This window comes from Prionailurus bengalensis, chromosome A2 (assembly GCF_016509475.1).
Source record: "Prionailurus bengalensis isolate Pbe53 chromosome A2, Fcat_Pben_1.1_paternal_pri, whole genome shotgun sequence".
Taxonomy (NCBI): domain Eukaryota; kingdom Metazoa; phylum Chordata; class Mammalia; order Carnivora; family Felidae; genus Prionailurus; species Prionailurus bengalensis.
The window spans coordinates 52,788,184-52,807,852 of NC_057348.1; the positions used below are offsets into that span (position 1 = coordinate 52,788,184).

The 19,669-nt window shown below is 42.8% G+C and overlaps 1 protein-coding gene across 3 annotated transcripts in view; it reads left to right on the top strand.

Annotated features, from left to right (window-relative positions):
* The window catches only part of ATG7 (autophagy related 7), a 247,227-nt gene that overhangs the window by 193,500 nt on the left and 34,058 nt on the right, over nucleotides 1–19,669 (top strand). The window lies entirely within an intron of this gene.

Below are 19,669 nucleotides of genomic sequence, written 5' to 3' on the forward strand. Positions count from 1 at the left end.
GGGAGGTTACATGTTTCTAAGAATTTATCCATTAGGTTGTCCAGTTTATTGGCATATAATTTTCCATAATATTCTCGTATAATCCTTTGTATTTCTGTGGTATTGGTTTATTACTCTTTCATACCTGATTTTGAGTCCTCTCTTTCTCTCTCCTTCCCCCTCCCCCTCCATCCTCCTCCGTCTCTTCTCTTTTCTCCTCTCCTCTCCTCTCCTCTCCTCTCCTCTCCTCTCCTCTCCTCTCCTCTCCTCTCCTCTCCTCTCCTCTCCTCTCCTCTTCTCTCTCTCTCTCTCTCTCTCTCTCTCTCTCTCTCTCTTTCAATGAGTCTGGCTAAAGATTTGTCAATTTTGTTGATCTTTTCAAAGAACCAGCCTCTGGTTTCATTGATCGGTTCTACTGTGGGTTTTTTTGGTTCTAGTTCATTTATTTCTACTTTAATCTTTATCATTTTCTTTCTCCTACTGATTTGGGGTTTTGTTTGTTCATTTTCTAAATCTTTTAGGTGTAAGGTTAGGTTGTTTGTGTGAGATTTTTCTTGCTTCTTGAGGTAGGCCTATATTGCTGTAAATTTCCATCTTAGAACCACTTTTGTTGCATCCCAAAGATTTTGGACCATTGTGTTTTCATTTTCATTTGTCTCTGTATTTAATTTTGATTTCCTCTTTGATTTCTTGGTTGACCCATTCATTGCTTAGTAGCATTTTTGTTTGTTTTTAATGTTTATTATTAAGTTAGAGAGAGAAAGAGAGAGAGAGTATGCATGTGAGTGGGGGAGGGGCAGAGAGAGAGGGAGACAGAGAATACCAAGCAGGACATGCAGTGTCAGTGCAGAGCCTGACACAGGGCTGTATCTCACAAATCATGAGATCATGACTTGATCTGAAATCAAGACTTGGATGCTTAACCAACTGAGCCTCCCAGGTGCCCCTAGTAGCGTGTTTTTAACCTCCATCAACATTCATTCTTAAAAAAAAAATTTTTTTAGGTTTATTTATTTACAAGTGGGGTAAGGTCCGAGAGAGAGGAGAAAGAGAGCCCCAAGCAGGCACTGTACTGCCAGAGCAGAGCCCAATATGGGGCTTGAACTCATGAAACTGTGAGACCATGACCTGAACCAAAACCAAGAGTCAGCCCCTTAACCAGTTGAACCAGCCAGATGCCCCAACATTTATTCTTATTGTTGATTCCTGGAAGGCAATGTGTCTTTTTTTTTTTTTTTTTTTTGGCTACTTTTAAGATTTACTTTTTATCTTTGCTTTTTATCAATTTGTAGACTCTCTTTATTATCTTACCTGAGGATCCCTGAGCTTCTTCAATCTGTGGGGAAGATATGTCCTCACATTTTGAACATTATTTGCCATTTTTTCAAATTTGTCTTCTTTTCCATTCTCAAAAATTTTTTCTACCTACTGAGAGTCCTATTACATGCTTGTTAGACATTCTGACCATGTGTCAAATCTATATTACTTTCTATTTGCTTTTCTTTTGTACTTTATTTTGGGCATATAGTATTGACCTATCTACTGATTCACTAATCCTGTCTGCTGCTGTATCTAGTCCACTGTTAAACCCATCCAGTGAGTTCTTAATCTCTGATACTGTTTTTGGAAGTTGTAGAAAGTTTTTTGGATTTTTTTATTTTTGTAGATCCTGCATTCAAATAATCTATCTTTTCATCCAGTTTTCTGTCCTTTTTCTTTTGAAAGTTATTTTGAAATCATTGCTAAATCAAATATGTGGATCAACTCTGCTTTTAATCACTGTTTTATCTCTTTATAATTGGGGCTTTTACAGTTTTCCAGGGTGGGAGAGAATATTTAGTAAATATTTATTATATGCTAAACACTGTAAATGATAGATTTACTCCAGATTGTGTTGGAGTATTCTATAGAATATTTAAATTTGTTCAGTTAGCTAGGTTACTAGAAGACCAGTTTGATTCTTTTGAGACCTTATTTAGGGAAGATCTATTTCCGTGTCCCCTTACTGCTCAGTATGATTGATAATCTTATGGGTGGCTTTTCTGAGTTGTAAGTAAATGTTTGGTACGCTCACCTATGTCTTCTACTCTGCCTTGGCCCCAAATCCAACATCTTTCCAATAGTGTTTAATACCTAATTCCATTCACTCACAGTTCTCAGCTTCACAGCACATACTTTCTTCCCAGACTTTTACGAGTCTCAGCCATCACTCAGTAGCCTGAGAATCAGCCAAGGAGCCAAGAGCAATTTCAATGTAGATTTCTGGGTTCAGTCCCTCATGTTCAACCATTTCTACCACCTGGCTCCCCAAACCTCAGCCATCTTAGTGACATTGAACTTACATTTCTGCCTCACCCGTCTATCAAATCCCTGCTGGAGTTTCTGTGTTGGTTGCTCTTTGAGCCTGGTAACTGTTATTTTATATATTTGTCAAGTTTTTATTGTTGATGGCAGGAACATGAGACTGACACCATCTACTTTATCATAGAAATAGAAGGTAGCATTTTGCTATCTTGGTTTTAGTTACATGTTTTTAGACACCCATTTTTAAAGGTGTGATATATGGATAATTTTTATCTTAAATTTACTTCAGGGTAACTATTATTCAGTAACATTTCCCAACATTGCTATTTAGATGGGAAATGACTATTTTTTAGCTTCATCTTTATTAATGTATGAAGGTTTCAATTAGCCTCTTCAGCTTTGGTGCTCACTGTATTAAGAGATAGCTTCTTTGACATTTGCTTGGTTTGAAAATTGTCTAGTGTTGAGAGTCTGCTCTGGCTTGACCCAATTTCCTGGTAAGCATAGTCCTAGTAACAGCACATCTTGGCAAAATGGACCTGTTGTCCTGGGTGACTCCCAAAATGGCAGCCATTAGAGTTTAATATCTTTGGCCTTAAGTTTTATCTCCTGTGAAAATTCAGCCACTTCAGGGGAAGAATGGCAGAGTAGGCTGTATTAGTCATTCATATGAAAACAATTTATCAGATTCCTTCTTATAGACCTGGTTTAATAGTAGCTGGGGAGAAACTTTTGTAGTAAACTCCTTGGTGTCTGAGGCAGTGAACAGGGACATACAAGGCGGGAAAGTGTACATAAAATAGAAGGGATAAAAAAGATAAATCTTACCATTGTTTTAACCCTTCCCATGGAGCTAGGCTCCTTCAGTTTTTTTATCTGTTTCCTCAAGAAGTTCTTGGTGCGTTGTGATAGGAACTATGGCAATAAAGCAAAGTCTAAAATTATACAAATAGGGGCACTTGGGTGGCTCAGTCAGTTGAGCATCTGACTCTTGATTTCAGATCAGGTCATGATGCCAGGGTTGTAGGATCGAGCCCCATGTCAGGCCTCTGCACTGAGCTTGGAGCCTGCTTAAGATTTTCTCCCCTGCTCACTCTCTTTCTCTATCTCTCAAATAAAGAATAAAATGATACAAATAGGGTGATAATAAAGAGTAAAATCTAAAATGATTAAGGTAGGCTGGAGATATGCCAGAAATCAGCAACATTGGTTTCTTCCTAGGGGGGCTTTTGAGTGCCTGGGCATTAAGGATGGGAGAGAGACTTCATTATGTAATCTTTTCTCCTCCTGAAACTTGAACCATCTAAATATGTTACTCTCAAAAAAAAAAAAAAAATCAAGCATGTTTATTTTTTATCCTTCCTATAACATCCTGAGAGTAAAAGGATATTATTATTATTTAAAAATATTTTTAATGTTTATTTATTTTTGAGAGAGACAGAGTGCAAGGAGGGCAGGGGCAGAGAGAGAGAGGGAGACACAGAATCAGCACAGAGCCCAACATGGGGCTCAAACACCAGGACTGCAAAATCATCACCTGAGCCGAGTCAGATGTGTAACTGACTGAGCCGCCCAGGCACCCCAAGGGATATTATTTTTAAACCCTCAAAGATAATAAAAATAGGAGAGCAAACAATGGCAACAAAAAAATTGGAGTCTGGAAAGATGGCACTGTAGACTGAATGCTTGTGTCCCACTAAAACTCAAATGCTGATCACCAATGTGATGGTAGTTGGAGATGTGGGGCCTTTGGGAGGTGACTAGGTCATGATGGCATTAGTAACCTTATGAAGCAGACCGCAAAGAGGTCCCTTGCCCCTTTCACCATGTGAGGACACAGTGAGAAGGTGGTCATCTATGATCTAGGAAGCAGAATGTCACCAGACACCAAATCTGCAGGCACTTTGATCTTGGACTTCTCAGCCTACAGAACTATGAAAAATAAATGATTATTGCTTAAATTACCAAGCCTGTGGTGTTTTGATATAGCAGCCCAAACTAAGATAGATGGACAGCAAGGAAGTTAAATTCTAAGCCAGCCAATAGAGAGCCAGTTGTTTCCACAGAGCTACCTGAAGGCTTGGGAGTTGGGGACAGTAGATGCATCTGAAAATGAGACTTAAAACAGGGTTGTTTGAAAGTCTGACTTAAGAGGCAGTTAGATCCCTAGCCTTTCATGCTAGCTCTGCACAATAGGACACCTGCCCACCCCCACCCCCAACTCCAGGTAGGAAACTGAAATTTTACTTTCTGGTGAGAATAAAACAGAGTTTCTGGACAAGGCCATAGCAGAGTTGAAATTAGGGTATGCAGCGCTGAAAACACGAGATTAAACAAATGTTTACATGTCAAATACAGAGAGACCAGACCTTCTGCCCACACCCGGCTACCACAGCTAGGTCGTCAAGGTTAAGTACCTCCAAGACAGGAGAGAGGATTCTCTGTCTCCGGAATCTGACCACCCTGAAGAGAAAATGTCAAGAGCTCTGTGACATGACAGCTCAGCCAGATGACCATACAGGGAAATCCACAGTAGACCTCAAACAGCTTTTGAGTAACTCATTAAATAGGAGCAGAAACCAAGTATTGCCAGGCATCTAACTTGAAAGACAGAGACTAAACTAAATTTGAAGGAAATATACTGTGTCAAGAGAAGAACATTTTAGATAGTCGAAAAATTTTCTCTATTATTTATGTTCTCAATGAGTCAAAAGATATTAAATTCATGAAACAACAAAGGGCCATGAAAAGTGATGTTCAGATAATGAAAAAGAACTCTCAGACATTAAAAATATAATAATTTGGGGGCGCCTGGGTGGCTCAGTCATTTAAGCATCTGACTTCAGCTTAGGCCATGATTTTGTGGTTCACGAGTTCAAGCCTCTGTGCTGACAGCTTGGAGCCTGGTGCCTGCTTCAGATCTGTGTTTTCTTCTCTGTCTGCCCCTCCCCTGCTTGTTCTCGATCTCTCCCTCTCCCTCCCTCCCTCTCTCTCTCTCTCAAAAGTAAAACATTAAAATTTTTTTAATACTTAGTAATTTTAAAATTCAGCAGGGTTAAATAATAAAATTCAGAGTGTCTTCTAGAAACTAAGACAAAAGGACAAAGAAATGAAAAATAGGAAAGAAAAGATAAGCAAAGTAGTGGATCAGGGTAGGAGTGCCAACATCCGATGATAGAAGTTGCAGAAAGAAAAACAGAAGACACATCAGAAAAAAATATAGAAGGAGTTAATGAAAATTTCCCAAAATTGGAAGACTCAAGATTGTAACATTCAGTGCTGTCAGCACAGAGCCCAGCACAGAACTCAAACCCAAGAACCACGAGATCATGACCCGAGCCAAAGTTGGCCACTTAACCCCCTGAGCCACCCAGGTGCCCCAAAAGACTTGAGATTCTAGATTAGAAGGGTCTACTTACTGCCCAGAGCAGTGAATGGCAATAACCCAACACCAGGGCCCATCATAATGAAATTTCAGAACACTGGGTAAAAAAATTCCTACCACTTAAAGAGAGGAAAAAATAGGGTCATATATAAAGAACCAAAAATCAGAATGGTTTTCGACTTCTCAATAACTACCCTGAAAACCAGAAGCCAATGAAACAGTGCTTTCAAACCATGAAGGAAAATTATTTCTAATCTACAATTCTGTATCCAGCCAAATTGTTAATTGAATATGAAGCTAGAATAAACATTTTCAGATACACAAGATCTCAAAAAATTTACGTTTTATTCACTCTTTTTGAGGAAACCACTGAAGGACAAATTCTGGAAAAACAAGAATAAACCAAGAAAGAGAAAGACATGGAAAATGGGAATGGGGGGATGGCACACAAGAGGGAGAGAGTCAGAGGAATCCTCAGAATAATAGTGAAGGGAAATCTCAGAATGACAGACCTGAAGCAGTAAAAGCAACTAAAACAGATTAGATCAGGGTGGAAGGCTCCAACACATTTTGTTAAGAAAGTGAAATTGCTTAAATACCTAATGTGTCTGAGCATTTGTTTAGGAGATTTAGACAGTTGGCAGAAAGTTTGGGATTAAATTATGGGTAAATTACTTAAGAACACAGTAAAACAAAAAAGACAGTTGTTAAGTCCAGGGAAAACAACGTTGCAGAAGAAATGTAAAAGTAATCCTAGCATATTACACAGCTCACCTTGATATAACACTTGGATACTGATCAAAATGGAATTATAATTATATTGACAAGATAAAAGGAGGGGTAGGTAAGAGTTTGTGATTGCGGGGGTGAGGGAGCATTTAGTAGAAGATAGCTAAATCCTCATCTACCAAATGGGAAATAGATACCTAAAGCTTAAACCTGAGGGAGGAAAATCATGAACTCAAGAAGTAACAATATAGACATTAAAGATTTTGTACCCAATTCCTATTTCAGGTGTGTTCCCCACACACCACACAATTCTTTGACACAGCTGAGTGTCCTACAATTCAACTCAATTCTGGCACTATCTACCCAGAGCTAATGTCAGCTTGCACTGGTTAAAACTTAGTCCCACAGGATTACCCTCCGCTTCAGGTGCCAGTCACAAGTCCATGTTATTATCTGTACTTCTGACCAGTGGACTATAAATCAGCAGTTCCCATGACCCCCTCCTTGGGCTCAGTTAATTTGCTCATGGCTCACAGAACTCAGGAAACCATCTTACTAGATTACTGACTTTTTACAAAGGATATTAAAGTATACAAATCAACAGCCAGATGAAGAGATACATAGGGTGAACAACAAAGGAGCTTCTGTCCTTTTAGAGTTTGGGGCCCAGCACAGTGGCACAAAGGAGTGTTCTAGTTCACCAATGTGGAAGCTCTCTGAACCTCATCCTTTTGAGTTTTTATGGCGCCTTTGTTATATAGGAATGATTAATTAAATCATTGGTCATTGGTTATTGATTCAATCTCCATTTCCCCAGAAATTACGGGGTGAGACTGACTTTCAAAGCATTCAGAATGCTGGAAAGCACATGGTGTGGTGATGGTAAGATCTGGAATTGACTCCTGGCTCTACTATCAAAGTCACCTAACCTCTTTGAGAATAAGATAGGGGCACTAATAATCACAGGGTGATACTAGGTATCAGGCAGAATAATGTATATGGGAATGCTTTGTAACTAGAATATTCCTATTACAAGTATTGGTTTCAATTAGTTCCTTTATGTGTTGAGTTTGTCTGTACAAATGTACCTTCTATCCCTGGTGTATTAATATTATTGACTCCAGGTAGGCTTGTGTATTAGTTAAGGTATAGGTTAAAGTACTGTTAATAGGGAGATCCAAAAATATGGCAGTTCAAACAAGACACAAATCGGTTTCTCTCTCATATAACGGTCTAGAGCTATGCGATCCAATATGGCAGCCACTAGGTACATGTGGCTATTTACATTTAAACAATTACAATTATTTAATTTTATTTAAAATTTAAAATTCAGTTCCTCAGTTGCGCTGGCCACATTTCAAACACCTAGTAGCCAGTTGACTAGAGGCTGTTGTATTGAACAGCACATAGAGAACACTTCCCTCATCACGGAAAGTTCTGTTGGGCAGCCCTGACCTAGAGGAGCGGTCCAAAACTTCAAGGGTAGCTCTGCTATACAAGGTCATCCATGGACCTGAGTTTCATGAATACTTTTGCCCTGCCATCCTCTAGTAAGACTTCATAACACATTTTTGGTGCCTTTAGTCCCTTTGGCATTATGATAAAGCCTACAGACTACCTCACAGAGTAATATTTTTAAATGTATAAGATAAAATGCATAGAATTACAATGGCAATTAATTATGTTGAAATATAATTGTCAAAGTATAAAAAAATAAACTCATGATAAAGTAGTCTGTGCTTTATTAATACACCAAGTAATGATCTAGTGGCAAATCTAATGGCTACTGTAATTTCATAGTATTGATGAGTGTGTGTGATTTTTCAAGATAATCCACAACAAGTATAATGTGATATGTACGTATCTGTATTTTCAGTTAGTGACAGTCATGGATATGGCAAATACTACTATGGTTTGTTCCCTACATATTAACTGAAGGAAATGCTGTTTCAGATAGAGGCTAGTAAAAATAAAGTTATATAGTTTTCTTCCCATCCAAGTTTACAAACTAACATTTCTCTTTATGGACCCCTTGGGGGGTGTGTGGAATCCAGGGTTAAGGAGCCCTGCTGGGTGATGTCCAAGCTGGCTTGGCAATGCCAGGTCTATACTCTAGAATGTGGGAAAGGGAGAGTAAATAATTTCTCTTTTAAAGGACACGACCTGGAAGTTGTTCCCATCCCATTGGCCAGCAGGCAGTCACATGACCACCTGTAGTATAAGGCAGGCTGGGAAATGTAGTGTTGAGGGTAGCCCTTTACCTTGCTATTAAAAAGCTTGGAGGAGTTCTGTTAGTAAAAGGAAAAAGGGAAGAAGCGGTATTAGGATAAATAGCAGTCTCAGCTTGGTTCTTCAGTATGGAATTAAAACAAAAAATTTGTTTTTACTTTTAAAAAATGGCTCTTTTTTTCCTAATAGTTTGTGCACTCTTCAGGTCTAAGTCAGAAATGTGAGAAAGAATTTCACTCTTACTAACTGTGGACGGGCTCCCACAGTGTCACCAGTTCCTGAGGTATACGGTGTCTAAGGGATGTAACAAATTTGGAGCTGATGTTCCCCAATTCTGTGCATCTGCTGGCAACCTTGTTATTAGTTCACAGACAACAGTTTCACCCCTCTCAGAGTGTGTGTGTTCATGCTCAAAGCAGACTCAGTATGCCATTATCTGTACTGAGGGAAGCAATAACAAATTAGGCATCTACTCCTGTCACCAGTGACCAGTAGTCTATGTGCAAGAGAGCATAAAAAGTAGGAGGCAGGCTTTTTCCAAACAAACATTCCTTGAGCAAATGCTCTTTAAAGTTTAAAATAACAACTCTTTGGGTTGTACAGGCCTTTAACTTTTTAGAGAGCTTGAAGTACCTTAACTCTTCTTATTTTATTAAAGTACCCAGATCATGGGGGGTTTCGTTATTTTTTTTTTTTAACTTAGTTAAATAAATAGCAGTTTTGATTCAGCACCACATGGCCAACAGCTTTTAGCTTATAAATGAAGAGTCTGAAAAGGCATACTTACAGGCGAGCCCGGTTGGCTTCTGGCAGGAGTGAGGCCCAGCTGGTCCAAGCCCCAAGAGCACTTAAAGGGCCAGGCAACCCCTCATGCACACCTCTCGTCTCCATCCTGGGGGGTTCTGGTGGAACATGAATACTCAGTATTATTTACTTTAAAGTTCCTGATTGTGAGCTCCCAAGGGGCAGGCACTGGGGTCTTCCTAGCCCCCCTGAATGCTGGTGCAATACCCTGTACATCACAGGCGCTAGACATATGTTTGCTGACAAATCGCTTCTATTTTATGAGCATTTATAATGGCCTTTTAAATAAGTGCCATTTTAAAGTTTGCTGAATGAAGTGTGGTTTTTATTTAGTCTTAGGGTCACCATTGTTTTATTTGTTTGGCCACCCTTCCCCCTAGTCCATCGCCAGTTTAAAAATGTGATTCACCAGGAAAATATGACTCCATTAATTGAATTAATTTTAGAGCCAACTTTTCAGGAACCTGTGTATTTCTGTAAAGTGAGATCCACTCGCAAGTGTACCATTTGGTGCCAGCACTCAAGTTTTCCCTGACTCAGTTGCTCCTGTGGTGTTTCAAATGTCTTCCCATTATATCAGGCAGCCAGTGCCCCATACTTGTGAGGATTATTTACAGGGTCTTGTGATTCAACCCAGGATCTGATAGTGATCTTGGTCGGGTGATATAAATAGTCTAGGATTTGCCAATGGCTATTTTTATAAGGGAAGCTTTCGAAGTTGATTTCTTTGAACCCAGAATGACTTTCTCCCTCTGGCTTCCCCTGTTTTCCTCTGCCACTGGGGAGATCCTCTTTTCTGCGGGCCTGTCTTTACACCTCCTCCAGCCAGCTGGTGTCTGCAGAAATCAGAAGGAAGATACATGTTTGACACAGAGTTGCCTGAAATCCTATATCTTCACCCCCTCTCAGTATCATCTTTCTTTCATCCGGCCCAAGAATGGCACCCACCCCGCCCATCAGGCCACAGGATCTGTGGGACTAGCCGCCTTGTCTGAAATAGATACCCAATGGCTCTCTCAGGCAGGACAATTCCCTACATTCATACCTGAATGTATATTTTACAATATTACCTTTTATTTGTCTTTGTGGACTTGCCCCTGCCCCAAGTTGGGGGGAAAAAACACCCAAAACGCTCAGTAGAGTTACTGTTGATGAACCAGACAGCCTCATTTGAGGTAACCCCAACTGTATGTGTGGCCAACACCCCTGCCCCAGGTGGTGCAGACTCTAGAGTGCCTGCTCAGGCCTTCCCTGAGGGTGTCTTGGCCCCAGGTCTCCAGAGCTCTCTTTCCTCCTTGTGAGGTACCCCTCCCCCCCCCCCCCCACACACACAGTACATGTGCTGTCAGCCAGGAGAGGCTCGCCTTGGGGTGCCACCCTCTCTTTGCATCCTTTCCCCAGGTTTTCATGCTGAAAACAACACATTCTCAACATGAAGCAAAAATTGATCCTGCTCTTTTTCATCCTGTGTTTTTCACCATGCTGTTCTTGGCACTCAAGCTTCTAGGCTTGGGGGTAGAATTGATAGCTTCAAGTGTAATAAGTTAAATTGGTCGGCAGTATGCCATGTGTAGCCTTAGCTCCCCTGGATAATTTACCAGCATCTGTGGCTTCTCCCACCCAGTGGCCTTGAGTGTCTCCTTAACTTCACAACTGGCTTGCCTCTTGGAGCCCTGCCCCCTCCCTCCCACCCCCCAGTCAGCTCTGAGGGCTGGAGATCTTTCTTACTTCTTGGGCCAAGTACTGGAAGTAAAAGAGATTGTTTCAGTCTCTGAGTTCCACCCCAGGGTCAAGGGCCCCAGAGCCTGGTGCTGCAGTCTGGCCAAAGGGACCACAAAACCAGGTCACCAGTCAGTCCATCCATGCCCTGAGCTTTGGTTCTGCCTCTGCCTGGGATTAATGTCCCATCTCAGGATAACTATGAAGATCAAATAAGGTATTAATACTTGAAATACTTTATGAAAGGTAGAAAGATAACAGCAAGAATAAAAAATAGTGGGTACTATTTTATGAGCATCTCTTGTGTCCCAGGTACTTTGTTTAGTGCTTTATGGGAACTGTCTCATTTACTCCTGACAACTACTCTTTGAAAGTATTAATATGCCCGTTTTATAGAAAAGGGAAAGTGAGGCTCAAAAAGATGAAGTTACTGGTCAGGATGCCATACCTAGAGAAAGTGGTAGAGTCAAAATTTGAGTCTGGTCAGGGTGAATTTAAGGCCTACACTCTCATCTATTAAGTAGAATATTTCCCTTCCCATTTCAGGATTGGTAAGAGAAACATAATTAACTTCAGAGGTGGGAATTTACAGCATTTTGTTTGGGATATGTATTTTACCCTCCATTTTCGAGTCAACAAGCAACTTTCTGTGCTTAGGCCTTATTTCCGGAGCAGAAGGAACTCAGTGGTTTTCCCACTGGGAGAAGGAGACATGAGATGTGTCTGTCTGTTCCAGGAAATGCCACCCACTCTTGTCACCCACACTGCACCACCCCAGTGCACTGACGATACATTAGCCAACTCAATGATGACTGTTGTGTAAGCCACTAGCTGTCAAGATGACTAAGGCTCAGACAGTGCTCCCTGCATTTCTGTTTCTGTGGTTGACAGTGGATTGTGTAGGGCATTTAGGCCTGCTCTACTTGTAAGAACCTTTGGGCAGGTGAGTTCATCAAGCCCTGACATAGCACACGGTTAGCCACAGGAGAATGAGACATAAAAGGCTTGGTTCCTGTGTGGGGTCGCCATCCTGTAGCAAAGACAGGACAGGCATTGTGACTAATCAGTGTGTGTATAATTGGCAGTGTAGAAAGAAGTGCATCCACCGGGAAAATTCAGAGAAGGGGAAGCCTCCATGAGAGTTTGATCTGGTTGCTGGCGCATATGGGTAGAATGGCAAGGAGAGCGAAGAATGTTCCAGATATGAGAAACAGCCAGGCGTATCTGGTCAAGATCTCAAAACGCTTTGTTCCTGGAAGCATTTTATATAAATTGGGTTTTAATCTTAATTCAAGAAAAGGCACATATTAAAACTTGCCACTTTTCAGAGTGTTTATGTCTTAACTGAGAAATCGTGTAATTCTGCTCAACATGTCTAAGTGTATGCTTACAAAACCTGTAACTGTCAGTAAGGGAATTGAAGGGCAGTAAGGAAGATTATAGTGGTGGTGGCTACATAGACATATGTGTGTGTTAAAACTCACAGAATTGTTGGGGCGCCTGGGTGGCTCAGTCGTTTAAGCATCCGACTTTGGCTCAGGTCATGATCTCACGGTTTGTGAGTTCAAGCCCCATGTCAGGCTCTGTGCTGACAGCTCGGAGCCTGGAGCCTGCTTCCGATTCTGTGTCGCCCTCTCTCTGCCCTTCCCCCACTTGTGCTCTGTCTCTATCAAAAATAAAATAAATGTAAAAAAAAAATTTTTTTTAACCTCAGAATTGTTCACCCCAAAAAGTCAGTTTATTACCATATGTAGATTTTTAAATGATTATTTTTAAGTGCATAAGGTTAATCCTTCCCTTCCAACAGCTTATAGCTTAATGAAAGACGAGAGAGTAAACTGTCAGGGCACTCAGTTGGTGAAGTGTCCAACTCTTGATTTCGGCTCAGGTCATGATCTCATGGTTTGTGGGTTCGAGTCCCACATCAGTCTCCATACTTACAGTGTGGAGCCTGCTTGGGATTCTGTCTTTCTCTCTCTGCCCCTCCCCTCCTCTCTCTCTCTCTCTCTCTCTCTCTCTCTCTCTCTCTCTCTCAAATAAACTTTTAAAAATTAAAAAAAAAAAAAAAGAGGAAACTGTCTTCCTTAGGTAATGTAGTGTGTGACAACAGAGGTTGAACAGAAGAACATTGTGGGGGCTTGAAGCCAGCACAGAGCACTGCTGGCTGGGGAAACCCAAACCATTCTGACAGTGTGTGGCATATGCAGCAAGATCTGGGAGTGAGAAACTGCCAGAATAAAGGCATGGGAGCAGGGAGGTGTGTTTTGAAACAGCTCACATTCTCTTTGGTGTGTGTGTGTGTGTGTGTGTGTGTGTGTGTGTGTGTGTAACATACGACATAATTCCTAAGCTGGTATTTGTTGAGCACCCACTCGGTGCCAACAGAGTACTGGGGATTCCGAGATGAGTCCTCATCTGCATTTCCACCTCACCAGAGAAGATACACAGATGGCAGAACAGCATATGAAAAGATGCTCTATATCATCTGTCATTGGGGGATTGCAAATTAAAGCAATGATGAAATTCCACTACAGACCTGTTAAGGTGGCCCAAATCCAAAACACTGACAACAACAAATGCTGGCAAAGATACGGAGCAACAGGAGCCCTCATTCACTGCTGGTGGGAATGCAAAATGGTACAGCCACTTTGGAAGACAGTGAGACAGTTTCGTACAAAGCTAAACATAGTCTTAGAATCCATCCAGCAATCCTACTCCTTGGTATTTACCCAAGTGAGTTGAAAGCTTAAGTCCACACAAAAATCTGCACACATATATTTATAGCAACTTTATTCGTAATTGCCAAAACTTGGAGGCTCCAAGATGTCCTTCAGTAGGTGAATAAACTATGATACATCCAGACAATGGAATATTATTCAGTGCTAAAAAGAAATGAGCCATCAAGCCATGGAAAGACACAGAAGAAACTTCAGTGCATATTACTAAGTGAAAGAAGCCAGTCTGAAAAGGCCACATATGGTATGACTCCCACTATGTGACAGTCTGGAAAGGGAAAACAATGGAGGCAGGAAAAGATCCGTGGTTGCCAAGGGCTGGTGGGGGGTAGGTGAGAAAACAAGTAGGCAGAGCATAGAGGAGTTTTAGGCAGTGGGAAAAAAAACCCTATCCCTGTTCTCAAGGATGTCTGGGCTAGCTGGGGGACACAGACCCCCCAGATCAGAGGGAGGTAGAGGAAGTACCCAGAAGAAGCCAGAGAAAGGAACTGACTGGCCATAGGGGGCTTCGCTAGAGGTTTTCTAGGGGAAGAGATACATCTTAGGTGTGACTAGAAAGAGCTGCAAAGAGAAAGAAAGGAAGAGTATTTTAGGCCACAGAAACTTCACATGCAAAGGCCTAGAGATGAGAGAGAGAGGAAGAGAAACCATCTGTGACATAAGAGCCGCTCAGCAAAGCTGGGAAGGACAGACAGGGAGGCTGATGCCCGGACGGGCCGGGCTGTGCGAGGCTTGCTGAGGCACACAAGTACACAAACTTCATGTTTAGAGCTGTGGGGAGAACCACGGGGTTTTGAGCAGGATGACATGATCAGAAAGATCCCTGCTTCAGAAAGATGGCCACAGAGTGGAGAACAGATTGCAGATGACAGGCTGGCTCGAGGAGGACAGTGGCTTGGCTAAGAGCAGGCCAGAAAGACGTGGATGAGTTGAGAAAGTAGAATCTGCAGATGCTGGTGATTGGTTGGGTGGTGAGTAAGAGAGAGGAAGGACTCTGGTACCTCTCTGGGCTCTGGTTCTGGTTTAGACAGCCAATGGTGACGGGAGCAGGGGCTGCGGGATCCACAAAGGAGGATGAGGGTCAGGGAGAGGAGGGTTGGGGAATAGGCTAGAAAGGGGGATTAGAACAGTGCTGTTTGCCAACGTGAACACTAGGTAAGGGAAGCCCAGGGAAGACACCGCCTCACTGCAAGTCGCTGTTTTGTTACTGCTCTCTTCTTTGGTAACATCAGACTTCAGCCAGACCCTGGAATATAGATGGACATCTGGGAATTGTTAGACTCTAGAATAAACATTTGACAGCCTTTGCATTCCCAAAGTGGCCCATACCCAAACTGACAATCGGGAGCTTGCCTGGAGAAAAACTTGATATAAGCCTCAAAGCCAATGTAGTTAATTAAAAGAGAATAGCTTTTACTAAATTTTAACAATTATTTCTTGAAGTATTGAATTCAGATGGTAAGGTAAACAGTAGAAACAACCTTAATCTTTCTCGACCCCAGTTTTCTCATCTGGTAAATGAGGGAAACAGACCTGTTGATCTCAAAGTTCCCTTCCAGCTCTGAAATTCTAGCCTAATAAAATTTTTCATCAAGGTTTTTTTTTTTTTTTAAAAACCCTATGTGAATAAACATAGAGCTCTCCCTTATTGAACCTCAAACATTTTTTAATCCAAAATTTTAATGTTGAAACTCCATCTTGTCAGATTTCCCAGAGTGTAAATCCTCTGACCAGTATGCTGTTATTGTTTGAAAATACTGTAACCTCTGAAGCTCTGACTGAGGGAGGAAAGGGGGGGAGGGAGGAAAGAAGAAGGGGGGAGGGGAAGTTCCATGTTTCCAGCAGTGAATTTCCTGATACTAATGCTAGGAAAGCCTTACAACAATCTTGCGTCCTATAAGGAACCCAGGCGCAGTTATAATCCTCATTTTTTGTTCGTGATAACTGATTTTACATACTCCTTAATCCTCACGGCCATATGATGTGAGTAGGTGTGTTATCTTCCTCACTTTACAGATGAGGAAACTGAGGCAGAAAGTGGTGAAGTGACTTGCCTGAGCTTACACTCAGTGAATGGCAGAGCCAGGGTTCAAGATGTGGGGGTTCGGCTCTGGCGCACATGCTCTGATCACTCTGTCATGCTGTTCTCACTGCAGTGAGCACAAGTGTGGGGCATTTCAGTTGTAAATACTCTCTCCCATTGTCTTCATCAACCACTAAGTAAAATGTGTATTTAAACTACACATTCCCCATGTCTCCTGGCCAGAAACAGACACAGTATCTTGGTTTTACATCTTTGTTCATGTTTTAGGCCTTGATCTTACAGTAAGCATCTGTCTCACTTGGGAAGTTGAAGCCTTACTAGGTTACCTGCAAGTGTTTTCCAAGGCTGTGAGCGTGGCCCAGCAGCTGTGTAGGAAAGTGTTGGAGTGAGGAAGGATTTAGGAATACCTCTCTTCTTCCACTCAAGGTTGAGTGGGGATTTGGTTGCCAGGCATTTTTTCCTGGTCCCCTAATGTCCCCACACTGTGGCTGGTGAGAGAGATCCTTCCCTCTTGTTGCCACCATGTAGTTAGCTAAAAATGAAGAAGTCATTCCTAATTATTGCCACAGCAGGCAGCGTCATGGGGAATGGCCAGGTGCAAAGGGAATGATACTTTTTTCGGAGAACAGTCAGGATCCAACTCCTGCTGAGAACCTCAGATATAAATTGAGGATCACTCTGGTATGAGGAAATGCACAGAGGCAGGGTAAGTACCAGTGAGAAGTGTCTTGTCGTCTTGGGGAACCTCAGGCCCCCACTGCCTTTGCTTCAGGCTGAATAAGCACCCTGCTTAACAGCCTCTGCCTCCATCAAGCCCATTTCACATTGCCCATCTGGGCTAATTATAAGCAGTAGCATTAGCAGAAGTAATATTTTGTGTTTTGCACTGTACAAAGTGCTTTAACTTGCACTGTCTTGTTTGATCTTCATGGCAAAACTATGAAGCAGGTGATATCCACATTTTACCGATGAAGAGGTCCAGAGTATAGTGCCAGAGATGGCACCTGTACCAAAGTCAGGAGACTTCCTACTGTACCTCAGGAGCGAATGAGGACTTAGGGAAGTCTGTGTGTCCTTTTGGGGGTGGGGGTGAAGGTAGCAGTAATTGCTAACCTCTAAGATGCATCAGAATCACTGGGGGTGTGGGGGCGGGGGGGGGGTGCCAGGAGGGAGGTTTAAAAACTAAAGATGCATGGATCTTACCTGAGATGTAACACAAGGAAATCACCAAGTCTAGGCACCCAGCATATGAATTTTAGAAAAAGAAAAGCTCCACAGTCAGTTCTGATGTACACCCAAGGTTAAAAAACACTTGTACTCAGAGTTCTTCTGAATGTACCGGAATAGTCTGATGAAGCCTCGTATCCATCAAGCTGTTCCCTTAGGGAAAACAAATCTTAAGATTTGGTCGCTGATCTCCAGGAATTTCTAATCTGGTTGGTATAAGACATGTATACAGGTAAAGAGACAGCACAGTGGCCCCGGTCTACCAGCATCTAAGACCTGGGTAGTCAGAGTATCAGAGCAGTCCACAAGAGACGCAGGGGGAGGCCACAGAAGAAAGGTTTGGGTCAGTGAGACGATCAATTTGGCCAGAGCAAAGCATTCACGTGAGCGAGATGTAGGAGATGAAGCTTCTCAGACAGAAGTCATATTGTACAGGGTTTTCCCTGCCAGCCTGAAGAACTACAGATTAGCCCTCAACAGCACATGCATTTGGGGGGGCGTTTAAAGCAGAATATAATCAGACATGTTTTACAAAGAGTCCCCGTTTTAATGATGAAGAAATAAATAGATGAGGGTAATTATTTCAGACCCCGTGCTTCCTTGGTGGAACAGATCTGGGTAGTGACTCTCACTCAAGATTTTGTTCTGATGATCACAACCAGCCCTCTTTGTCAGTGCGGAGGGATACAGCGCACGAAAGTCGTCTTCCATTCCAGCTCCCGGTATTCTTTGTTGTCGGTGAAGTCTGTTAGAGTTTTCGTACAACCTGCAATGTTTTTTCATACCCTGTTGTCTTCACTTTCTCCTTGCTTTCCCCACTCTCAGATAATGACACTTTTAATTTGGCATTGTAGAATGGATATTGTTTGGGACCACATTCATACAGGTTGAGGCTGTGCTGTCCCTGACAGCTGTCCCTGAGCTGTCCCTGACAGCTATACCCAAATGGCAGCTCTGTGCTTGAGACCCTGCACACAAACTTACTTAATTTCCGTAAGAATCTAGTAAGACCCAGATACTGAGGCTCAGCAAAATTCAGTAAACTTACCCAGAGTCACACGGCTAAGAAGGTGCTGAGCTGGGATTTGAACCCACGTCGAGCAGACCACCTCTGCTGCCCCACCTCCCCCCCCACCCCACCCCCCCCACCCCCCGCCCAATTCTTTTCTGCTAAGCATGCTGCTTTACCATAACGGGCACCCATGGTTACAATGCCTTTTCTGCCAGTATTCTAGTAGAGAACTAGCATGTCTGAAATCTACTGCCTTCCTCTTGTTTGTTCATTCACTAAACAAGTGGAAGTGCCATATCCACCTCCCTCACTGGGACCTTTCGATTAAGGATTAAAGAGATACATTCCCTGTAAGAATTTTGGCTTACAACTCAGCAGGAAGTACCTGCTGAACAGGAGCCCTTATGGCCACTACTCCTGGCTGCTGTGCCTGGCACCATCCCAGATGGGCTGGAGAAACAGACGTGAGGAAGTCGTGTCCCTGCCCGGGAAGAGCCCAAGCCCAGCGGAAGAAACGGCCCCCAAACAACACACATATAGTGAAAGCAGGACCTCAGCAAAGACTGCACCTCTGAGCCTGCCTTCTTGCCTCACAGAGGAAATTACAATGACCTGACAAGCATGGTTCTGGAAACCACTGTGGGTCCGGCCCTCGGCTTGTCAGGATGTCAGCAGTGTGTTTCAGATGTGGCTCCTCCCTATTTAAAAAGTCGCTATTTGGTAGGATCCCTCACTCTCCTCTGCCTCACATCTCACTCACCCCTGAGAATGAGGCACAGTCAGCTTCGAGTCCTCTCCAGGGGACTAATACCCTGCAAACACTCGAGCGTTTCCTAGCACAAAGGCTGCCATGTTAGCATAACTCCAGGTAGCTATTGTTTCAGGCCACACGTGGGGATTTGAGAGGAAGAATAGTGGAATGGACAGCTATAGACCATCATGTTCACTTGTCTTTTTGGTAACATGGGGATGACGGTAAAAATGTCTGCCTAACAGAGGTGTTGGAGGGATCACCCCGACACACCATCAGTCATGACACAATAGGTGTAATGCACTTGGGATCTGTAAAGCACTAGCAGAAGTTAGTTGCCGTTAGTAAGGATGAGGTGGGAAGGCCAGGAACCCATGAAACAGCTGAATGGACAAGAATGCCTCTGTTCACACCATGTGCTGACAAAGTACTAATGGAAATCAGAGTGGCTGGCACCAGCCTGGGAAAGGGTGGCTGAGAACAGCATCACAGATGTGGTGACTCAACCCCGGAGACTATGGGCATGCTGTCAGGGAGAAGAACAGGCACACATTCTAGGTGGGAGGAAAGGCACACAGAGTAGCGGGATAGTGAGAAGGAGCAAGCCGCCTAAGGGGCAGTGGAGACCCTCTAATGCGAGACTCCGCACCCAAACAATCTCTGTCTAATCTGCTGCCAGGGCCTGCCAGGGGGTCGGCTTTGCATGGCCCTCCCAGGAAGCTTTGTGGGGAATTTTACATGTGCTTAATGA